The 23,844-nt window shown below is 46.8% G+C and overlaps 1 protein-coding gene across 1 annotated transcript in view; it reads left to right on the forward strand.

Moving 5' to 3' along the window:
• The first annotated feature begins 10,262 nt into the window (after positions 1-10,262).
• ENTREP2 (endosomal transmembrane epsin interactor 2) overlaps positions 10,263-23,844 on the forward strand; it is a 202,751-nt gene continuing 189,169 nt past the window's right edge. Inside the window, exon 1 of the mRNA XM_055002462.1 lies at positions 10,263-10,313. The gene's annotated coding sequence lies outside the window, so the exon portion shown is untranslated. The remainder of the gene's footprint in view (positions 10,314-23,844) is intronic.

The raw sequence follows: 23,844 nt of genomic DNA on the forward strand, positions 1-23,844 counted from the left end.
TGCATTTGGAGCTGGGTGGATTAGAGTAATTATTTCATTGAGGGTGTGTGAACAATTCATACCTTTTCTCATAATAACAGTTATTATTGTTGGTCTTTTTCCGAAGTAATGCCTGATTTGTTGGAGTCTGTCCTTAAGACAAGTTAAATCTGGGGCTCTGCATTGTCTGATCGCATTCAGCAAACGACGGGATTGTTTCCCTTGTGGTCTCCATCATGCTGGGATGGTGACCAAGTATGATCTCATGGGAAACATGATTACGTTATTGGAAGGGCATATTCAAAATTACCGATGGAGTAATTTGGGCAATCCATCTTGTTTAATAGGGAACTTTATCACTTTTATGTATGAAATGTGTCTTGAACCGCCCTAGAATATTTCACAAGTGTGCCTCAAGCAAAACGCACTAACCTAGTTTTCAGGTGGCTAAATGTGTGGCAGGATTTTGATTTCTTGTTTGGTGACAAAGTCGCCAACTTCCCAGCCAGTCTCTGTAGCTGCTCCTTTCAGTAGGATGGGATTACCTGGTGATGCTCCACACAACATCAAGATTAAGATTACCACCTGCTCAACAGACATCATTAAAAAGAACCAAGAAGCCGGTGACCCTGTGATCTCTGTTTGACTTTATTTGACCCCGTTTGACTCTCGAAATCTCATGCCCTGGAAATCTAGTTGGTCTTTAAGATGCTACTGGATCCAAATCTTGCTCTATCAAATGAGACCAAGAGTCTTTCTACACGAGACATCTCAAACGTCAAGAACACATATTGGGAGATGCAATGGTAGCTAGGAAGGATAGTTTTAAAAGATAGAGCTGGCGGCAGGGCAAAGGCTTTGCTATACACTGGATCTGTGTGAAGGGGCTGTGAAATACCAGAAGGGAAACTTCAATCCATTAAAACCTCTCCAGGTCCAAGCCGGGCTCTGAAAGGCAGCTCCAGCCCATGTCCATTCTTCGCTGCCCTCTGGTTGCAGTCCCATGTAATTTTAGACTGGAGAGGTGACACTGACAGAGCCTTCTGGGAGGCAAAGATGAAATTAACAAACCCTCTGAGGAGCGATCTCCGTAGGCTCTGTCTTTTTAAACTATGCTTCCTGGCTAACATTACATCTCCCTGCACTAGACAAATATGCACCAAAGTGTCTCGTGCAGAGAGACTCCCAAGGCTTATTCCAACGATTCTTGGCCCCTGGGGTTCTATCTGCAGAAGGGGAAACGGGGCAGGGTTCACGCTGGCATTCGGCTCTACTCTCTTTGCCAGAGGTATTGGATAAAAGAAATTTGGCAGCTACATCTTTTCTCTGTTCTTTGCGTCTCCCCACAATTAGGGGTGGGGGCAGGAAATGAAGATGACTTTTGCTCCCTCTCCCCCCTGGGATGAAGTGATTAATTAAGCTTGGGTGCGAGTTCTTCGCCACTGTCCACATAATGTCCAATTTCTCACCCAAGTGGCTTCTGACTCACCTTGAAATCTGCAGTCCTGGCCTTATTCACACGTGCGTGAATTGCAAATGAATCTAGCATTATTGCTGCAAAGAGGAGCTCCTCTAAGTCTGTTGGTTTTCTGCCAGTTTGTCATAGTTCCCCTCCAAAGAATCCTGGGAATTGTAGTTTGGTGAGAGGGTTGAAAATTCTGGGTTAGAGATCCCTCACTTCCCTCCGTGTTCTGGGAAGAAATGGAATTGTTAAACTCGTACTAATACAGCCCCCATTCCTGCCTGCACAAAGCACAGGCAAGAAAAACTTTGAGCCATCGATTTCTCACCCCAAAGTGCCTCATTTGTATTATACTGCATATTTATTAAGATGATTTGAGTCTCTGCAAATGAATATTTGCCAGGCCACGCGTGCAACTTGTGTTCAGCCCTCCATGCTGGAGTACAAAATACAAGCCTGTGCGAACTGATTTCCACAAGCTACGAGGAAAGAAGATTTATGCCGCATGAAAGAGGCCCTGATTTATGCTCTCCGGCACCCGCTGCTGCTTTCATGGACTTCCTTTCTCTTTCCCCTTTTGGCTCGTGAACCTTTTGCGTCGGCTCTTGTTCTGCTGCAGAGCGGTGCCCTTGGCCAACTTCGGTTTGGTTGGCTCATTAATAGGAAATGCATTCTGATGGATATCGCCCTTCTTGGTGCCCTGGGACCGGCGCTTTCAGCCTCATCCCTTATTGTTAAGGTAGTGCTGATTTTGGCTAATGGTGTCTACAGGGAGGCTTGCCGTGGCGATAGCCCCCAAATATCTCATTTCAATACAGTAATAAGTCACGGGGTCCTTTTATTCTCCGGATGTAAAAGGCAAAACTCAGCGGCTCATTGGACTGAAATTGTTCCAGCCTGTTTTAAGCTGCCAGCAAAAGGCCCTTCTTCTTCGACTTGACTAAGTTACAGAATGAATTCTATTGATTTGGAGCATAACTATCATTTGAAGGCATCCCGTCCTGGTTGTGAATTCTCAGCCTCTCGTGTGGAAATGCCTCGGTCAGAATCGCGCTCTGTAAGGAAAGAATGGCCACGCCTAATTTGAATTAAGAAATTGGGAGGGGAAGCAGAGCGGCCTTATGCTGTTGGACAACGGGTCCATATAGCTCCATCCTCCTCTGTCTTCAGTGGAAGTCCAGAGACTCAGGTGGGCAACACTTCCCACCTCTTGGCTCCTCCAAACCTCTCCGCAAGCAGCAAAGCAAGCCGCACGTGCCCGAACTCTTGTGATTATTCCGTAGTTCTGATTTGCTCAGAATGGAGGCCGAACTCTCAGGAGATTCCTTCCTCTTGCTAGAGTTTGGGAAGTTCTATAGGAAATGGATGTTTTATTGTACTGATTTGAAAGAGGGCTGGGGGGAGACGGTCCTGGGAGCATAAACTCTTCCAACACCTGGACAGGGGTGGGGCAGTGGACAGGTTGCTGTCCTCTAAAATGCACCCTGAGGTTTTCTCCTCAACTCATCTCATGAATTTATTTAATTATATTTTTGACCCGCCCTCCCCGCAAGCGGGCTCAGGGCAAGGTACAACATTGATTAAAATACAACATAAAAACAATCGCAGCATAAAAACAACCATCAATAAAAATGAGTTTGGTCCTGCCTGTCTTCCAAATGTCATAAATCCAGAGGAGTTAGCCGTGTTAATCTGTAGTTGCAAAATAGTAAAGAGTCCAATAGCACCTTTAAGACTAACCAACTTACTTGTAGCATAAGCTTTTGGGCACCACAGCTCTCTTCGTCAGATGCATCTGACAGAGCTTAGGTTCTCGAAAGCTTATGCTACAAATAAGTTAGTCTTAAAGGTGCTACTGGACTCTTTACTAAGTGCTGGCAACTGTACGAGGTCAGACGGTACTCCAAGATTACAACAAAAGTTGGAAGGGGAGGGGAGGGGAGAGTTATGGAATATGTTGGAAATCTGTTTGCTAATGTATTAGGGGTTGTCATATGTCACGAGAAGCAACTTTTCTGGGTTGCTACGTAAGGAACAGTTGAGGCAAAGGTCTGGCCTACGTATATGTCAAAACTTTGCATAATTTATTCTATTCTGGGGAGACCCTGAATCCTGCCAGCTCTCTGACTGCTGAAAAACTCCTTCAGTTGGTCTTGGCTGGACACAAGGTACATTTGGTCTTCATGACTATGAGGGCTAGAAACTTGCTTTAAAGGAAGAGAGCAAGGTTGTAATTCTCAGGGTGCTGAATTCCATGCCCTGTATCTTGTTCCATGCTTTTTGTCTCTTGTGTTTCTGTGAATCCTCTGTTCCCTTCTTTATGGCCAGATTGCAACTGTTAGTTTGAAGTGTACTCTTTAGGGGAATAGGGGGCTGAGCTCCTACTTTGAAACAAGCACATAACATAAAACAATAGCTTTGGCTCTGTGCCTTTCCCTTGAATTCATATAATAAATACTACTCGAGAAGGGATCCTTTTGTGCCTGTGAGTGCACAATGGCTGCTGCGTTCATCGAGAGCTGCACTCTTTTCCAAAAGGAAGACAATGGAGTGGAGTCTTTGCTAGGGTAAGAGAGCACAGCTGCAGGGGCAAGATGGTTCTTGAGGCTACAGGAAGTCTAGCGAGCCTAAGGGAAGAACTCCCGCTGAACTTGGGGTGCAGAACTTTACGGCTTAGGATCTCTCCAGCCTTCCAAATGTGCAGACTCCTGGCCACTGGCTGTCTTGCAAGGGGACGTGCTAGCCTCTTCCGAGGCAGGAGTGCTACCCTACGAATGGGAAGACTCAATAGCTACCTGTACACATGCATTCTTTGTGGTGGCCTCCACCCTACATAACAGCCTACATGAAGAGGCCAGGAAAACTCCCACCCTTCTGGCTTTCGGCAGACTCTGCAAAACTGAATTATTCAGAAGGGCTTTTTCCCACATTTCTTGCGCAGTAAAAAAATGGTAAAGGGATAGGGACTGTTGACTGTACTACTGTGTACTGTCTATTGCTGTCATGTTCCTAGTGGATGTCAGTTTACTTATATTCTGTTTTAGCTCTGTAATGGATTAATACCCTAGCCGTTGATTGTATTGGCTTGACACTGTGTACTCTGCCTTGAGTACGCTACAAATAGCATAAATAAACAATGTAAGTAATGGCCGATGTCGCAACTATAAGATCTGACAAAGGTTGTGAGACGGAAAACACCAGTCAGTGAAGCACGTACTGTGGCTTAGACTGGGAATTGGTTTGTGATAAATTGGGGGTTGGTAGCACGCGGCACTCAGGCCTCACAACCGCTCTCCAGGTTGGCTTGGGAAGCAGCGCAGATTCTTTCCCTCAGCTGCCAAGGCAAAGCTCTGGAACTGAAAAAGAGGAAGATGGCTCTGGGCCTACCTTATGTGCAAGACCTGCACAGACACCATTGGGTCTGAAGCAAGCCCTGGAGACACTGGCCTCGCTGGAGGGGTTCGGCCTGCTCTTGGGCTGTTAGAAGGCCTTTTGGAGCGGAAACAGCAGTGGCTTGATTTGAGCTGACGACTCTTTCTCTGCTAATTTTATTCTGCTGACTTGTGTTACGTTCCCTCCCGCTGGTTTTATTGTGTTCTTTTGACTGTTTTAAAAGCCCCCCTGGGATGGCTGTCTAGGACAGAAGGACAAATGTTGGAATGAAAGCTGAGAATTCAGGCACGGGTACGGGAGTGTCCCAGAGAAGGGCCACCCCTTCCCCAACTGTTCATACCTAAAACATGTAGGGAAATTTGGGGGCATTAAAAACATGTGTAGGAAGTCAGGTGAGCCTCTCTGCTTGGTTGCATTCCCAGAGCAGCTGGCTGGCTACGATTGGATGCTTGGCTCAGTCTCTGGGTCTTTTCCGATGTCCTTAAGACAGAATTCACACATGCAACCTAAAGTGTTTATCAGCTCCTTCCCTACAGTTTGTGACCACACATGAAATGCAGCTTTGCGTCAGGCAGGTGGATTTTACCATCTCTTTCCAACCTCCCCTCGCTTCATGATCCATGTGTGATTTCAGTCGAAGATGTTTGATTTTCCGGCCAGGTAGAGAGGGGAAGGCTCTTCCCGGAAGATGGAGACATTTATTATGCTTACTTTGGCAGGAGAAAAAAATTAATAAAGAGCACTCATTTATATTAGTACAGAAACATCCCTCTGCCTTTCCTTTGTTAAAGGTACCTGTAAATGCCTTGAGCGGAGTCACCGATTAAGGATTTGAGAGCCAGATATCGTACTTTGTGCGATATTGATATAGCGCACCATTACTTATCTCGGACTGACCCTATTTATTTTTGCTCTGAATGGTTGGCTGCTTAGCAAAGCTCCAGGAAATAACAGTCCAGCACGTAACAGAAACAGTGAAAGCAACAACAACAACAAAATTCTCACTCTACTAAGCACACAACTGCAAAATGCAAGGCTGCCACAGAATGCCACAATTTCATGAGTTTGTAATCAGTCACTAGGATTTTTGTACAACCCATCCCTTGTAACAGAGAGGGTTCCCATTGCTGCTTTTGCCAGTCTTACCTGGCAGTTGACCCCCTACCTTGACTTAGTTGATCTGGCCATGTGGATCCATGCCAGTTACCTCAAGGCTAGACTACTGTAATGCACTCTACACGGGTCTTCCCTTGAAGTCAACCTGGAAATTCCAAATTCAACAGAATGTGGTAGCCTGATTATTAGTGGGTGCCTGGCAGAAAAAATTGATGATTTTCTGGTATTGGGTTTTTTTAAAAAAAAAAGCATATAAATTGCCATAAACAGTTCTCTGGGGAAGTAATATATACACTCCCTAAATAAAATGTGTGGACTGCAGCCTTCTTTAGTAAAAGATGTAAGCTGGTACCAATTTGCTGTGTGTTGATGTGGGTGGTGGTGGTGGTGGTGGTGAAGGAATTTTGTATTTTTTTCACATTCTCATCGCTGAGAATATACTCAGAGAAAGCAATCTTATCTTAGATTTTTGCAGAGAGCATTTTATACCTTCCTGTAAAACAACCTGAGTCATTTATTCATCTGCTTTATTTGTACTCGCCCTTTCTCCCTGTTGAGAGATCTCGAGCGGTTTGCATCATTCTCCCTCCTCCATTTTTTCCTCGCAAAGATCCTGAGATGTAAGTTAGGTAAAGGGGATCTGACTTGTCCAAGGTCACCCAGCAAGCTTCCATGAATCCCAACCTGGGCCTCCTAGATCGTGATCTGACCCTCGAACCACTGCACTAGACTGGCTTTATGAATGAGGAAGGTATGGGGGAGCAATCCTACAGCTTCTGTAGCTGGAGGGCCGGAAAAGAGCTGCCCGCTTCACCTTGGGGAACAGTGGCCTTGTGAAAGGGACCCCCTGTCTCAAAGCATTGGGGCTTGAAGCCAATGTTTTAGAGTAAAATAGTAAAGAGTCCAGTAGCACCTTTAAGACTAACCAGCTTTATTATAGCATAAGCTTTTGAGAACCACAGCTCTCTTCGTCAGGTGCATGGGAGAGATGCAAGAGAGCTGCGGTTCTCAAAAGCTTATGTTACAATAAAGTTGGTTAGTCTTAAAGGTGCTACTGGACTCTTTACTATTTTATGACTACCGACTAACATGGCTAACTCCTCTGGATCAATGTTTTAGAGGGCGATCTCAAATAAGTGGATGAAATGCAGGCTTCGTTACTTCTGCAGCACTGGCATTTCTCCCCCCATCCCTCTTCCTGTCCCACCTCCCTGCTTTTCCTTTATTCACTTTTCCTCTCCCCTGACTCTTTCTGTCCTTTTTGTAGTATCTGGGCAGCTCAGCCTCTGGCAGCCAAAGGCCCTTCTTTCTGCTCAGCCCCTTCCGTGACATCACTGCAGCTCAGCCAGTCTCTGCCCAAGGCTGCATTACGCTCTTAGCACATTGTTTGTTCCTTGATGACAAAAGCGAAACAAGAAAACATGCCATTCTCAGGAGTGAGAGAACATGCCAATTGGCCCCACAGCTGCACCTTGTCTGCAGTGTACACGCTCTCCACCAGTCCCCTTCTTCTCTTAGCACTCCTGCTTCACTGGCTGGGGTGGAGCACCATGGCAGACCGGGAGGAGCCTCTGAAGCACATGGCCCCATGCATCAGCCTATGGATGGTGCGCCACGCGCAGGAGTCTGGCTTACTATCCAGATTTTCCACCCAATGTCGTGGGCCAGCCCTGGTGGTGCCGATTTTGGCACTCTCTCCTGCCCTTCAGGATGTTACCCATCACATATTTAATAATTATTTTCAGGGGCTCAAGGTGATGTTCAAAGGGTTCCCTCCCCCTCTTGCATCCTCACAGTTCAGGAGGAAATTGAACCTGACTCTCTTTGCATTCCTGGAGTCCGCTGCTCCAACTGCAATAACACCTCTGGCTGCTGGTATGCTCAGAAATGGGCTGTAGCCAGCAGAGGGCTGGACTTGGCTTTGCATCGACTGCTCTCTGCGTCTCGAAAGAGAGTGTGGTGCAGTTCTACCACCTTGCTTGCTTGCTTGCTTTCTGTTTGCAGCAAGTCAGCTGGGGAGCGCCGGGAAATGTGATTTCCTCCCCCCATGCATTCCGAAGGGCTGCAGCCCGTCTTGCACTAGACTCTGCCACCTCAGTGTATGTGTGAATGGACTCCGGCTTGCTTCACTGCTGGGAGGGTGGGTTTTTCTCCACATTTCTCTTTCAGAGACGGTTTTGTAGAATTTCAGTCTTGCTGTTTTTTAATCTATTTATGCTGCTTGTTTTTTGGTTAATCAAATGGCTTTTAATTTCTGCCAGGGGTGTGTTGGTGGGGAAGAATTTTCTGGCTTGCCCCTTCAGCCTATGCATGCATCGCCTGCCCCCCCCCCCAATAATTCTAGCAATCTGATGCCTGCCCATGCTCAGCGGGGGCTTCAAAAGGGCATTTCCCCTTTCTTAGATGATAGCGGTCTGCAGTAGAACAAGAGGATTGGAGCCCAGTGGTGCATTTAGAGAGTTATATTTCCATGGTATAAGCTTTGGAGAGTCAAAATTCAGTTCTTCAGATAGTTGAAGAATCTGACCAAGGGAGCTTTGACTCTCCAACCCTGCCAGAGCAGAGTGACACCTTTCTAAGCACATGGACTTCCAAGGGCTTAGAAGGCTGTCACTCTGCTTAAAATGGCATTGTTGGAGAATCAAAGCTCCCTTCATCAGATATGAAGAGATGTGTAGAAGGGAGCTCTGACTCTTGAAAACTTGTACCCTGGAAATCTTGCTGGCGTCTAAAGTGCCACTGCACCAAAATCCTGCAGCTGTTCTGCAGACCAACATGGCTACCAGCCCGAAGCTATCCTGTGCAGGGACTGAGAAGGATGCAACAGTTGAAGCTTCAGTGCCCCCAAAATGTAGCTCCACCACTGACTGAGAAGGGTGAAACTCTGCTTAGGATTGGGCTGCAACCTTGTGGGTCTCTCAGGCGCCACCTGGGTCCAACATAGGGACATACTTACGAGACCACCTCCATCCCTATGTCCCTCCACGGCAGCTTCGCTCATCCGAACAGGGTCTCTTGCAGGTGCCAGCCTGTATATGGGTGAAATCAGCAGCAGCCTGTACACGGGCTTTCTCTGTGGTGGCCCCTACCCTGTGGAACGGCCTGCCTGAGGAGATCAGGAGAGCCCCCCACGCGCCTGGCTTTCTGCAAATAATGCAAAACGGAATTATTCAAAAAGGTTTTTTTACTGATAGGAAAGAGACCAGTAGCACCTTTAAGACTGAGTCTTAAAGGTGCTACTGGACTCTTTTCTATTTTGCTACTACAGGCTAACACGGCTAACTCCTCTGGATCTTTGCTCAGATAGGAGGGCAGTGTTGAAGGGAGGGGATCGCAGATGTTTCACTAATGAGTTAGCGACCGCAGACTTCACTATTATGTTGCCTTACACATTATCTGTTGCTTTAAATATCTACTCCTATACCCTACCTGTGCCTGGTGTTGCTTAATGTAAGTTCCTCAACCCCATACTGGATCCTTGCTACTGCTCTCTTTGTAAACTCGTATTCCTTCCCTATGGCATTGTTTCCGGACCGGTCCTTGCCACTGTAGGGCACTGCCCGCCCTTGTCCTCGCCACTGTTTGTACTGATCCCACACTCTGCAACCCGCCTTGAGTCTCCGTGAGAAAGGCGGACTATAAATGACCTAGGTGCAGAAATAAAATGAAAGCGCCGGCGGTTCTTTTGCAGCCCCCCCCCCGCCCGGAACGAAGCCCCCCGCCTTCCCGGCGCCAAGCCCGTTTCGGAGCCCCTCCCGGCGGCGCCCCTGCAGAGCCCGAACTGGGTCCGCGGCGCACGGGAGGCCGAGAGCGCAGCGCCTTGCGCGCCCGTCCCAGGTGGCTCCTCCGCAGCGCCGCGCCGCGCCTCGCCTGGCTGTCGCCGCCCCCGGCCCGCCCCGCGCCCGCCCCCTCCTCCCGGCGGCGGCGGCGGCGGCGGCGGCTGCTGCGGCGGGGCTGCCTGGGCTGGGCTGGCTGGGCTGGGGCTGCTGCGGCGGCGGGGCCGGGCCGGCCTGGCGGGCGCGCGGCGCTAGGAGCGGCCATGGCCGGCGGCTGGGCTCGGCGGGCGCGCTCTCCCGGGGCCGCCGCCCGCCCGAGGGCCCCGCCGCCGCCGCCGCCGCCGGGCGTGGGGCCGCGGCCGGGGCGGGCGGCGCTGGGCTCGTCGGCGCTGCCGCTCAGCCCGGCCGCCCTGTCGCGGCGCCTGGCCCGCCTGCGCGAGGTGCGCACCCGGGCCCGCCTGCTGCTGGCGCTCGGCGTGGCGCAGATGGCGCTGGGCTGCCTGGTGGTGGCCGTCTCCTTCGCCGCGCTGGCCCTCACCACCTCGGCGCGCGTCCGCCACTCCTGCCCCTTCTGGGCCGGCTTCTCGGTAAGTGCGCCCGCCCGCCGCCGGCACGCACAGGGCGCCTCGGCAAGGAGCCGCGTCGGGCTGCGGCAGAACAGCGGGAGTGGGGGCCGCAGGAGTGCCCGGCGGCGCAGTCCTGAGCAGGGTTTCCCCCTTCTCAGCCCGTGGAGGCCAGCGGGCTCCGCAGAGTGCCGCTCTACTTAGGATAGTTCCAGGTAGTGGGGGGGCATGTTGGTCTGCAGTGGAACAGCCGGACTGGAGTCCAGCGGCACCAGTCTGCCTTCTTCAGGGACCAACTCCTTTCTTCAGCTATCAGCTTACCCCCTGAAAACCTTCTTGGTTCTCTGAGGTGCCACTGGACTCCAGTCCCGCCGTGTCCCTAGCAAGACAAGGGGGAAGGCAACAGGCCGTTGCACCTCCGCCTGTGCAGATTCTCAGGTTTTGCTTTTTGTGGGGTACCTTTGTTGGGCTGCAGTAGAATACGGGGTGTCTGAAGAAGGGAGCTGTGGCTCTCAAAAGCTGACTGACTGAATATCTTGTTGGTCTCTAAGGTGCCTCGTCTGGACCCAAATCCTGCTTTTGCTGAAGGTATTTTAAATTTGCATAGGGGGGAGCTGCACTGAACTCAGTGGACAGGAGACTTGTGTGGGTTCCTTTTATGACTGCCGTGCCTGCTTATTTTGCAGCAAATTCTCTTTTCTTGGGCTGTCAGTGCAACCTTGCGCAGATTTTAGCAGCAGCCCTTCCATGGCTGTACAGTGCAAACTTGGGCATGTTTACTCGGGTGCTACCGAACGTGCTTTTTAAGATTCTCAGCCTGTGCAAGAAGATTCTTCCCTTTAAAGTTCAGTTGCTAGTGAGCTCCGTGTAGCTGCAGGATTTAAATCCAAATGTTTCCAACTGGACTCTCCGAATTACATTTGAGGGTTGCCCCTGAAGGCACCGAATCTGGCACAATCCCCAGGAACCATCAAAGGCTGCTATCCATCTTTCCTGTTGCTGATCTTTTGGGTTCATGCTCTGGAAGATCAAAACAAAAAATCTGCCATGATGGTTTCAGGTGACAGGTGTGTGTGTGTGTGTGTGTGTGTGTGTGATTTTTTTAAAGCCAGACTCACTGATTTAGAACCCTGCAGGGAGCAGACTGGAATGTGTGGCCCTGGGGTATGTGGTGAATAGACTGGAGAGGCAGAGGTAGTTGGACAAGGCTTGCCGGAAAAAACGGTTCATTGATGTGGCACCTGTGTGGTTTTTGAGCTGGAATTGCTGCCCGTCAGGGCCCTGGGGGGGCTGGAATGAAAGGGTGCCCCGGAGAAGCCAGATGGGCTAGGGCTTTGTTTTGGTTACTTTTCCGCTGCTACCTTAGGCAGTGTTTGGGTTGGAATGCTTCCGAGGTGTAAATTAACCCTCGCCCGCCTCTCACCTTCCCATTTCCACCTTTGTCATTCTGAAGGTGTTTATGCACCTTGTTGTTAAGTCCCTTGATGAGAAGGGTTCTGTAGATGCCCTGGAGGGGAAGGCTTCTTCCTTACCTAGTTATCGCTTGGAGCAGAGCATTCGCTTTCTGATATTTTCTTTCAGCTTTGTGACTGGGGAAATTGAGCCAGTGCAAATGTACGGAGCCAGGCGGTGACCTTGTTCACAGGTTGCGTGTTGTGCGCATTCTTCTCCTCCCTGCAGCAGTTCCATTTATTTCACCCATACTGGCTCGGAGAGAAAGGGACCAAATGGTTGTGACCCTGTGGGGCAATGGCTTCAGCCCCCCAATTCTGAAAAGTATGTGGTTGTAGGCTGGAAGGTGCACTGAGAGTCCGGAGGCCCAGATTCCAGTCTGACCCATGGCCCGTTTTCGATGGATGGATTTGCCTTGCAGCCGATTCAGCCCTTGATCTGAAGGAGGCTTGCTTGGAAAGGTGTCCAGTTGATATGGGCAGGCTGTCCTTTCAACCCGGCTGTACCAATCCAGCAAGGAGGATTTGCACTCCTGGCTTGGATACCAATGCTCTTCTCTACTTATGTGTGATCTAGATGCATCCTTCCACGCATGCTATGCCTGGCTGGATTATATTGCCAATGGACCTTTGTGTCTCCATACGCTTTTTCATCCCACAAATCACACTTAAGGTCGTCTTTCAACTGTAGGGCTCAGCGAGTTGGGTGTGTGTGTCTCCGCTTACTCATCACTCAAATGGATGTTTTCTAATGGACCCGCCGTGGATGTCCGTGACCTTAGTTTAAATCAAAGAGAAGGAGACAGAAATCAAGCATCCCTGTGCCTGGATCCGCATAATGGGATTTACTCAAGAGTCAGCCCTAAACACAACTTCCTGTTAGCAATCATCGCCTTCCCTTCGGCCCTTTTCGTCACCCACTGGTGCTCCAGGTGTCAGTCCCACAGGTGCTGTTGTTGAAAATCGGTAGAGAAACAAATCTCTCTGGATCTCCAGTATGAAGGGCCTGAAAGACAGGATATGATGGATGAGCCTTTTTGGAGATCGCCTCCCCGGGGAGTCCCCATTGAGCAGCTCTCTCTGCCTCTCAGTTCCCTCTTTTCTTAATCCTTGACCCTTTCTGTATTACCCCATTTCACAGTGATTAAACTGTGGGTGGCCTGCCTTGCTGTGGACTTGTCCCCTGGTTCCCCCCCACCCCCCACCCAGCACTGCCCCAGACACAAAAGAAGAAAACAAATGGAATGCACAACTCCCTTCCCACAAAATTTTAATTCTCCTGAAATGGTTGCACTTGCTTTAATGAATCGTAGCGTGAAGCTTCGGCTTTGAAACTTGCCTGTTCTAGCTCTGGGCGCTGTTGAAACTACAGAATGAATGGAGCTCTGGAGGATGAGATGTTGGATTTAGAAGAGCGAGTTGCAGGAGTGAAAAGCATCCAGGGACGCGTGGCATTTATTCCAGGAACAGAACTTTCACACACCCCTGGATGTGATAGCAGGCTTGGTGTGTATGATGGCAGGCTGTCCCTGAGTTATCGTAACATATGGTTTATGATACCAAGCCTCTCTTTGCTCAGCTCCTCTTTCTTTTCTCCTCCCCTTCTGTAACTTTCTGTGTAATAATGAGGAAAATGATTTTTTCTCATTATATCCGAGGAAGTGAGCTTTGACTCACAAAAGCTCATCCTGAAATAAATATTATTAGTCTTTAAGATGCTATGGGACTCTGTTATATTTTGTTGCAATAGACTAATATGGCTACCCTGCTGGAATCTTCTGCCCCAGCCAGAGACCAACTGGCCAGTAGTCTGAAATGCCGTGGTTGAGATGAGTCCCAAGGTGACACCTTAGAGAGGGCTAAGGTGGCATCACAGGCTAATGCGCAACATACTAAAAGCCTTTCAAAGGCAGCAATTTGAAACAGTTAAAATAATTAAGCAGCATTTCTTGTTCTTTTCTTTAAAGAACTGGCAATGTTAGTAAGCACAGTGTTAGTAAATTCTGCACACTAACAGTGTTAGTAAGTTCTGCACATAACACATAGACACACACGTGTCTCTGAAACAGAAGTTACATCTAGAAGTTCAAAGTCTGCCGTGCTGCAGTCTTCTCTCCTCTGCACTGGCTGCTGTAGGGTCTATGGAACTATGGAGTCGGCAGAGGCTTGGGGGAGGAGCCTGAGAAAGAAGGGGCGGTGCCTGGCTGTCAGGAGGCGGAACCAATAGGGTGGGGCTATAACCTGGTTGGCACCTGGTGGAAGCGAAGGTGGATCCTGGCTATGCCCAGTGGCACAGGGGTGGAGCTTAACGGACGCTGGAGTGGAGCAAATAGCAGAAATTCTCATTGAACTGAGCAAAGAACAACCCAGTCTTTTGGTTCTGGTTTTACTTATTTATTTACTTAATTTATACCTTGCCTTTCTCCCCGATAGGGACCCAAAGCAGCTTAGATCGTTCTCCTCTCTACTATTTCACAACAACCCTGCGGGTAGGTTAAGCTAAGAGAGAGTGACCAGCCCAGGATCACCCAGTGAGCTTCCATGGCAGAGTGGAGATTCGAACCTGGGCCTTCCAGATCTAGTCTGACACTCTAGCCACTACACCACACACTAGTCTTCACGTCCCCCTGAGATCTTGAGGACGGGTGCCCTCCAAGGTCGACTTTGGGGTGGCCCTTTGGGGCCTTCCAAGAACAGGCTGTAGCTTTGACTTTGAAGTATACATTCTCTCGAGTGGAGAGGGGCGGGGACACCATAAATCCATTTAGTCCAGGAGTCTGAAATTACCTGACTGCATGACTGATACCGAGAAGGAGATTAAAACCCTGAAACTTGAGAACCACCCTGCGCTACTGTGGCTAGAGAGCCTTTGCTCTCTAGTCAACTAGGAGCCTTTCCAAAAGTATGTTTAAATATGAAAACGACGGATGAGTATTTTTATGGCTAAAGAAGTACAATGAAGAGTTTGTGTGTGTGTGTGCACGTTGTTTAATTTTGCTCTCTGAGTTCCAGTAAGTTATCAAAGCTTATCTTGTTTGATTTCTTGGTTCAGGAGGGCTTTGTGCTCCTGTAAGGCATCTTATTTAGCAGCTCGACTCTTGCAAAGCTTATTTTGCGTAACCTGATTGTGGTGTAATGTTTGTGGAAGTGGCGTCAGAGGACACTATTTTTTTAAAAAAAGCAAAGGATTTCATTTCTCCAAATGGCCAATTGCTTTGCAGAGACCCAGGAGTGCTTTTGAGTTTTTTACAGGGAGAGCTGAGTGCGAGAATTGCTTGCTGTTGGCGCAGGTGGGTCAGGCGCTCTTAGCCTGGCCTACCTCACAAGAGGGTTGTGAGGATAAAATAGGGAAGGGAGAACTCTGTATACCACCGGGACTTCCTTGGAGGAGGAGCCGGATAAACACAGATGTGATTCTAACATCTTCATGGTTGAGTATTCACTGCCTTGTCTGTGGGCCGGCCTGATCCTATTCAAGAGATAAATCCCACTGAGTTCAAGAGGATTGGTTTCCAGGTGGCTTAAGCTCAGGGCCTTTGATGTGCATCAAATAGCCGCCGACCCTCTTTTTCTCTTTCAATGCCAGGCTGCTTGCAGAACGCTGGCGTTCGGCTGCCCGCTGCATCTTTCCCTCTGCTGCCATATGGGCCTGTTTTAGTAGGGGCTGCGGGCTGCAGCTTCAGCATCATGTGCTGAAGTGTGAAAATGCTGCGTTCTGCTTCCCTGGGAGGCAGGAAACCTCACAGTGTCTTTGTGAACTGGCTGTACGATGCAGTAAAATCAGCTCTTTTGCAAATATAAAGGCAGAGCAGCAAAAGACCCAGGCGGGCCGTGCTAAAGCTAAAGCAGCCTCCAAGACCCCCCCCAATAAAAAGGGCAGCCAGAGGCTGCTTGCCCCCCAACTACTGAGGTCTTGTGTGCCTCCTTGGTTGGTTCCCTTCCAGCCGCCTCCCCCTAAGGAGCCAGAATATGTTGCAGATTCCAGTCACCAGCGTCCACCAGCGTCCATTAAAGCAGTTGTCTTCCACAAGGTGTTCTACCAAAGCCCTGAGGGAAGGTCATTGCATGTATTGGACAAGCAGCGGTGTGGAGGGGCACCTGGCTCGGGGAATTCGAGCACTTGCTTGGCATGCACAGGGTCTCAGGTTCGGTCCCCGTCATCTCCATTTAATGCATCTCCGGTTGCAGAAGCTGGGGGGAGGTGTGGTTCTGCCGGCAACTGCCGGTCGGAGAAGGCAGCGGTGAAGCCTTAGCTGTCTGGCATCATTCGCTATACTCATTTATGTTCTGCAGGGTGATCTGTGAGTGTGAGATACTGTATGGCAGTACAGCTGGGGGGAAATAATGAATTCAGGGCCCTTTTGGCGAGGCGCGTCTTAACTAAAAAACCGAGAGCCTCTCCTCCCCTCTGGACCTTATGAGGAAGCCAGTTTCCTGGCATGTGAAGTGTATAAATTCCTGAATTTCTCTCTCCTTAAACCTAGGGGTCCTGTTTTGCAACGGGTTGCAAACATCTCTCTTTCCTGCCCTTGACAGATCTCCATCGGAGGGTGGACCAGCCCTGCACAGGTGTTCAGTGTAGAATTTCCTCCCCAGGGCATTTCTACTGGTTGCGGTTGGCTAACTTTTAAGTCTTTCTCTCATTGAGACTTCCGGTTTGGGATTCATGGAGGTCTAACGCAGCTCCATTTGTGGAGCTGACCGGATTGCCGTTTTAACCGGCCGGAGGGGTGAAAATAACCCGCGGCCGACTGCTCTCAGGCGGGGAGCAGGCAAAGAATGCTCAAGACCCTAGGGTGAGTTAGATCTCGGACGAGGGGGGGCTCTACACAAGGAGTCTCCCCCCCGATCCTTGAGGTCCCACCTTGCGACGGGTCGGCTATAATCTCTGCGGCAATTTTGGGGCCAATTCGGCTGGCATAAGACCTACATACCCAAGCTTCGATCGGGGAGGGAAGTCGAGAGGAGAATTTAAGATCGAAACAGCGATTACAACCCGAGAAAGCTGGAGAGAAGGTAAAGATCGCTATCTCTTGAAACGGGACAGATTGACAAAAACAGAGAGGAAAGAAAGTAGACTTTTAAACTGCAACAGACTAGCGAAAAGGAGGTGAAGACTCGGCAGGAGTTGTATTTTAAAAGAGACTAAGTTTAAAGAAGTTATTACAAAAATCGGACTATTGTTTTGAATACCTGTGGTTTTGGAGCTGTGGGAAAAAGACACCATCGCGAGACCTGCTGTGGGAAGACGGGAGACAGGAAGTGCGTAACAACAATAGAGTGGCTGGAGGGAAGCGGCCCTTGCCAAAGGACAGGAAGTGGGGAATCGCCATCTTTGAAAGTGGAAGGGTCGTGGCTTCAGCGGAAGAGGAAGTAGGCCATCTTGGATTATAATAACATAGAGAAACCATAGAGAAAAGACGCCCGACATTTTGGATATAAAAAATTAATTTTGGTAAAGATTGGGACATTTAAAAAAAAGGAAAACGTTTAATTATACGCCACGGAGCTGAGGAAGAGAGCAGATTCGTGGGAGCGAGCTAAAGCAAGCCCCACGATGTCGAAAAAAGAGTGGCAATCAGCAATAGAAAACTTGGACAAAAAACTTATAGACATGATGAAAGAACTTAAGGACACGAAATTGGAGCTTATTAAAGAGGTCAAGGAAGTTACACAGACAGTAAAGTCGGAGCTGTCAGAAGTGAAAAAAGGTGTGGAAACGATTAGCAGTGAATTACAAGGAACGCAGCAGAGAGTTAAAACAGTAGAAGACGCGATGGAGAATTTAATAGACACGCAACAAACAGAGATGAGGCTGGTGAAGGGGAGGATGTCAGTTGCAGAAACTAAACACATGGAGAAGCAGCTTCGTTTTCGCGGTCTGCCAGAAGTGGAAGGGAAGTCAGCGCAAGAACAGATGACTGAGGTGTTGGCTGATTACCTGGGGAAGGAGGAGGAGGAAATTGTGGCTATCCTAGATGTGGCGTATCGTGTGAACTCGAGAATTGCAACCCAGAGGAAACTACCAAGGGATGTGATTGTGCAGTTTACAACTAGAAATATGAAAGAGAGGATTGTGACCAAACAATTTCAAGATCCATTGGAGATTGATGGCAAGACGATTATTATAATGAAGGAACTGCCCAGATCAGTGTTATTGGACAGGAAAAAATATAGAGTGCTAATTCAGACTTTGAAGGACATGAATATCAGATACAGATGGGAGTTACCGGAAGGAGTGTCCTTTGAGTTTGGAGGGGCAAAAAAACGCATCAGATCTGAGCGGGAGATGGAGAGATTTATCAAGGACAATGAAAAAGACTTACCAACAAAACCATGAATATGGAGTGTAAAGTATTATCTTGGAATGTAAATGGACTAAACTCACCGAATAAGAGAAAAAATATTTTTCATTGGCTACTAAAACAAAAATGTGATATTGTTTGTTTGCAGGAGACCCACATTAGAAAACAGGATGTAAAATATTTAAAATCTGGAAAATTGGGCAAAGAATTTGTAGCGGCTTCCAACAAGAAAAAAAGAGGAGTGGTGTTGTATATAAAAGAGGAGCTGCAGCCAAAATTTGTTATGAGAGATGTGGAAGCTAGATTTGTAGCAGTGGAATGTAATTGGAACTTAAAGAGAGTGTTGGTAGTCGGACTTTATGCACCTAACGGTGCAAAGGAAAGCTTCTTTGAGGACTTAAGGAAGCACCTAGACGATCTTGTATATGACCAGATAATTCTTGCTGGAGATTTTAATGGAGTGACAGATTTGGAATTAGACAAAAAGACTACAAAAGCACAAAAGAAAAGAGGACTATTGCCAAAGCTTTTTTTTGAGTTGATTCAACAAGAGACTCTCGAAGACGTATGGAGGAGAGAATATCCTAAAACCAAACAGTTTACTTTTTATTCTGCAAGGCATCTTACATTATCAAGAATTGATATGATCTGGGCCTCAAAGGACTTAGCGCTATGGACTAAGGAGGTAGAAATAATGCCGATGGTAGGCTCAGATCACAACCCAATTATGTGGAAATTTGGAAAAAGGAGAAAAAGGAAAGCCTGGAGAATAAATGAGGACCTGTTACAGGAAAGTGAGAATATGGAAACACTGAGAAGAGAGACTAAGTTTTTTATACAATACAACGTGAATAAAGAAGTACCAACCAGTAAAGTTTGGGACGCGTACAAGGCGGTTGTAAGGGGCATACTAATGGACTTAAATGGTAGAGCAAGGAAAAAGAAAGAGGAGAAAAGACAAGAGATTGAGGAGAAAATAAAGGCCAAAGAAGTACAGTTAAAAAAGAGACCAGGGAAAAAGAAAATACATCAGGAAATCAAAATTCTTCAAGAACAATTAACAGCAATGAGTAACAAAGAATTGGAGTGGAACCTTAAAAGACTGAATCAAAAAGCTTTTGAGGGTGCTAATAAACCTGGGAAATATTTGGCATGGCAATTAAAGAAGAAAAGGGAAAAGAAAATAATAAATAAAATTTGTGAAGAAAACAAAACGTATTTGGAGCAGACTACCATTAGTAGAGCTTTTTATAAATTTTACGCTAAGCTGTATAATAAAAAAGAAGTAAACAAAGAATCAATAGCATCATATTTGGAGAAAACCAAACTTCCAGAGATTTCGGAAGCTTGGAGAAATAAGCTGAACAGTGAAGTAACTGATGAGGAAATAAATATGGCAATACAATCCGCAAATCTAGGAAAGGCGCCAGGGCCAGATGGACTTACGGCTAAATTTTATAAGACAATGGCCAATGAACTGGCACCATTCCTAAAAGAGGTGATGAACGGAGTTTTTAGGGATCAAAGAATTCCAGACACTTGGAGCGAAGCGAATATATCATTGATCCCAAAAGAGGGCCAAGATCTGACTAGCGTGAAAAATTATAGGCCTATATCACTACTCAATAATGATTATAAAATTTTTGCGAAGATATTGGCGGAGAGATTGAAGGGGTGGCTCTCGGAAGTCATAGAGGAGGAACAAGCAGGCTTTTTGCCAGACAGACAAATAAGAGACAACTTAAGGACAGTGATCAATGCTATTGAATACTACGACAAGCGTTGTGACAAAGAGGTTGGTTTCTTCTTTGTAGACGCTGAAAAAGCATTTGACAATTTAAACTGGGACTTTATGTTTGCCACTATGGAAAAGCTACAATTGGGAGAAAGATTCGTCAGAGCAATCAAGGAAATCTATAGAGACCAGACTGCAGCAATTGTAGTGAATGATGAATTGACCAAAAAATTGACGATTAGTAAAGGAACAAGACAAGGTTGCCCGTTATCTCCATTGTTGTTCATTTTAGTATTGGAGATTCTGATGATACAAATTCGACAAGATGAGGAAATACGAGGAATAAAAATAAAGGACTATTCATATAAGGTCAGAGCATTTGCAGACGACATAATGTTAATTGTAGAAGACCCACTGGAGAACATGTCAAAAGTGATAGACAAGATCAAGGAGTTTGGAGATTTGGCAGGTTTCTTCATTAACAAAAAGAAGTCAAAGATATTATGCAAAAACATGACTAAGCAGAAACAACAATTGTTAATGGAAACAACGGATTGTGAAGTAACTAGTAAGGTGAAATACTTGGGAATTGAGCTGACTGCAAAAAATATAGATTTGTTCAAGAATAATTATGAAAAATTATGGACTCAGATAGAGAGAGACTTGATCAAATGGAATAGATTGAACCTGTCATGGTTGGGCAGGATTGCAGCAGTTAAGATGAATGTGTTACCAAGAGTAATGTTTTTGTTACAGACAATACCAATCATCAGAGACTCTAAACAATTTGAAAAATGGCAGAGGAAAATATCAGATTTTGTTTGGGCAGGCAAGAAGCCTCGAGTGAAAGTAAAAGTTTTACAAGATGCAAAGGAGAGAGGCGGAATGCAACTGCCCAATCTGAGACTTTACCATGATGCAATCTGCCTAGTTTGGTTAAAAGAGTGGATGACATTAAAGAATAAGAAACTATTAGCCCTAGAGGGATATAAAAAAATTTTTGGATGGCACGCATACCTATGGCATGACAAAGTAAAGGTCAACTCGATGTTCCTGCATCATTTTGTAAGGAGAAGTCTATTTACAATCTGGAAGAAGTATAGAACTTACCTACAAGAAGGAACCCCCTTGTGGGTGGTTCCATATGAGGTGATAGATCCGAGAGCTGTGGATAATGAACAACAATGTTTAACGTACAAAGAAATAACTAAGATTGAAGTATCTAAACTTAGAATAAAGACGCAAGAGGAACTATCACCTAACTATGATTGGTTTCAGTATAGACAGATTAGAGACTTATACAACTCAGACTTTGCAAAAGGGGGCATACGAACAGAGAACTCGGAACTAGAGCAGACCCTTCTTAAAGAAGACAAGAAAAGAATATCCAAGGTATACCAAGTATTGCTGAAATGGTATACTGAGGATGAGATAGTTAAAACACAGATGGTGAAATGGGCTATAAATTTCAATAAAGAAATAACAATGGAGGCATGGGAATACTTGTGGAAAACTACAATGAAGACAACGACGTGTATCAATATTAAAGAGAACATTTTCAAAATGATCTATCGTTGGTACATGACACCAAAGAAGATTGCGCTAGGGAATTTGAATACTTCTAATAAATGCTGGAAATGTAAGAAACATGAGGGCTCCCTCTATCATATGTGGTGGTCGTGTGAGGTAGCTAGGCAGTTCTGGGGGGAAATAATAAGAGAAATGAGTGAAATTTTACAGTTTCAAATAAATAAGAACCCAGAACTCCTGCTGCTAAACTTGGGAATGGAGGGAATTCCAGCCCATCATAGGACGTTGATTTTTTATATGACTGCAGCAGCTAGACTTTTGTATGCGCAGAAATGGAAAGTACAAGAAGTGCCAACTATTGAAGATTGGATCTACAAATTGCTGTATATGGCTGAAATGGATAAGATGACAAGAAAACTGAGAGATCTGGACTCAGGGCAGTTTAACACAGACTGGGAGAAGCTGAAACAATATCTGGAGAAGAAATGGGAGGTGGGAGGAAAACTGTGGCAGTTTGAGAACTACTGAAGTATAATAAAAGTATAAAAGAGAGGGGTGACTTTACCGGGGGAGGAAGAGAAATGTGAATTTATAAGCAGTTAGATTAATTGATTGAGATATATATAGATATGTATAGGTTAACTGATAGAGAATAATTAATGATAAGGTTTAAACATGAGGATTGACTAACTAACAATATTTTCTTTCTTTGACAAGATTTATATGCACCAAACTGAATGTATAGAAGAGTTAAATTGATTGACTATCTGAGGAGTTATATAGAATTACCATAAAAAGATGAAATGAGTAATACATAGAGAACAAATCAAATTGTTTGATTTAAATGTGGGAAATTTTTATGGTTTATGATATATAGGTTTATATAGAAATATTCAAAACTGGAAAATGGGATAAATTGTTTATCTAAAGACGTATAGTTTGGGTGTATAATAAGTAAGGGAGTTAAAGATGTACTGCTTAATATAATGGAGAATGTATATCTGTTTTAGACAGAGGAATTTAATAGAAGTAAGGGAAAAGGGACAGAGGGTGGGAAAGCTGTTGGAAGTCAACAAAAGGGGGGGAAAGGGAGGGGGTTAGAAATGAAAAATTAGGGGAAAATTGATTGTAATGTAAAAATAAAAATGTTCTAACCCAATAAAAAATTTTTCAAAAAAAAAAAGTCTTTCTCTCATTGGCTGAGAAGACAGGCCAGATACTTCGAGGAAGGTGCTCAGGCTTCTGTATCCGATTTGGTTTTTCTTAAAGGGCAGAGCATCCTTGGCCAGGGAACCACAGGTGCTTGGATTGACAGCCTCTACTCAGCCAGACTGATTCTATCACGTTTTTGGTCCACGCTTCTTTCAAGCATCTTGGGGTGGCTTGCACGGTTTTCTCCTCATCCACTGGATCCTCCCAAGATCCCTGTGAGGTAGGTTAGGTGCTGAGATGGAGATTGGCTCAAGGTCAGCCAGCAGGCTTCCATGCCGGAGTGGGGATTTGAACTTGAGTCTTCTCCAGTCAACATAGTAACCATTGCACCCTCCTGTGATCTTAACACACGGGATAGTCCTGTGAATACATTTCCCATGAAGGTCATTGTGAGCTCCGTAGAGAGGACAGAGGAATAAGGGGGGAGAATTCTGCTCAGATTTCTGGGCGATGGTTAAATTTGCATTGACAAGTTGCACCGAGTAGCAAGCGGTGCTTCGAAAGAGAGAGCCGCTTGAAAGTGTGTCTAAAAAACAAAACGGCCGTTGTGAGTGAATTGCTGCGACGGCGCAGATGCAAACTGCTGATGCTGCAGCTCTGCTAAAGTGTCTCTGGGCTCGGCGCTGCTCGGCAGGCAAGCTAGGGAAACCTGCAAAAGACGGTGCAGAGTCCAGAGCCTCAGTTGTCCGAACCAGTGGATGGACATCTTTGAAAAGAATAAGGGGGGTGGGCATTGATTTCTTAATTTACAAGTTTTTTACCTCGCCTTTCCACTCTCATAGGGCCTCTTTGCTTATACCTCTTTGCTTGCCTTGCCCTGGGGTTCCTGGGCATGTGCGGAGTGTGTTTTTCTGCATTCCCAGACTGGCAGAGGGGGTGACTATCCTTTCCCAAAATGGGTCAAGGGCTGATGCAGCATTCCTACCACACTTGGGAGCGAACTCTGCCGCCGCTCTCTCGGTCACCTCGCCTAAGAAGGGGAAGAGCGGTCAAAGTCCGTCGCAGAGGTCCATCGGCTGTTCAGGGTGCTCTTTGCAGGCCAGCTGTGTTCGTTTGTGCAAAAGAAGTCCCAACACATTCTGGGAGAAAGAAGGACCCTCTGCTCTCCTTTGGGAAAATATAAAAGCTGGCAGTTGTTCGGATCTGCCCGTAGCACTAACTGGAACGCCGAGGTTCCTCTCTGCCCCCTCGCAGCACAGAGGGCAGAATTCAAGAAACAAACGAGGGCCACCTTTTATTTTGACAGCTGTAGTTGCGATGCGGAATGCACTGAGTCAACAGGAGCTGCGTAGGATGGGCTCGCCCAGTGGTTAGAAGGCACG

This window comes from Eublepharis macularius, chromosome 18, assembly GCF_028583425.1.
Source record: "Eublepharis macularius isolate TG4126 chromosome 18, MPM_Emac_v1.0, whole genome shotgun sequence".
In the NCBI taxonomy this organism is placed as follows: Eukaryota; Metazoa; Chordata; class Lepidosauria; order Squamata; family Eublepharidae; genus Eublepharis; species Eublepharis macularius.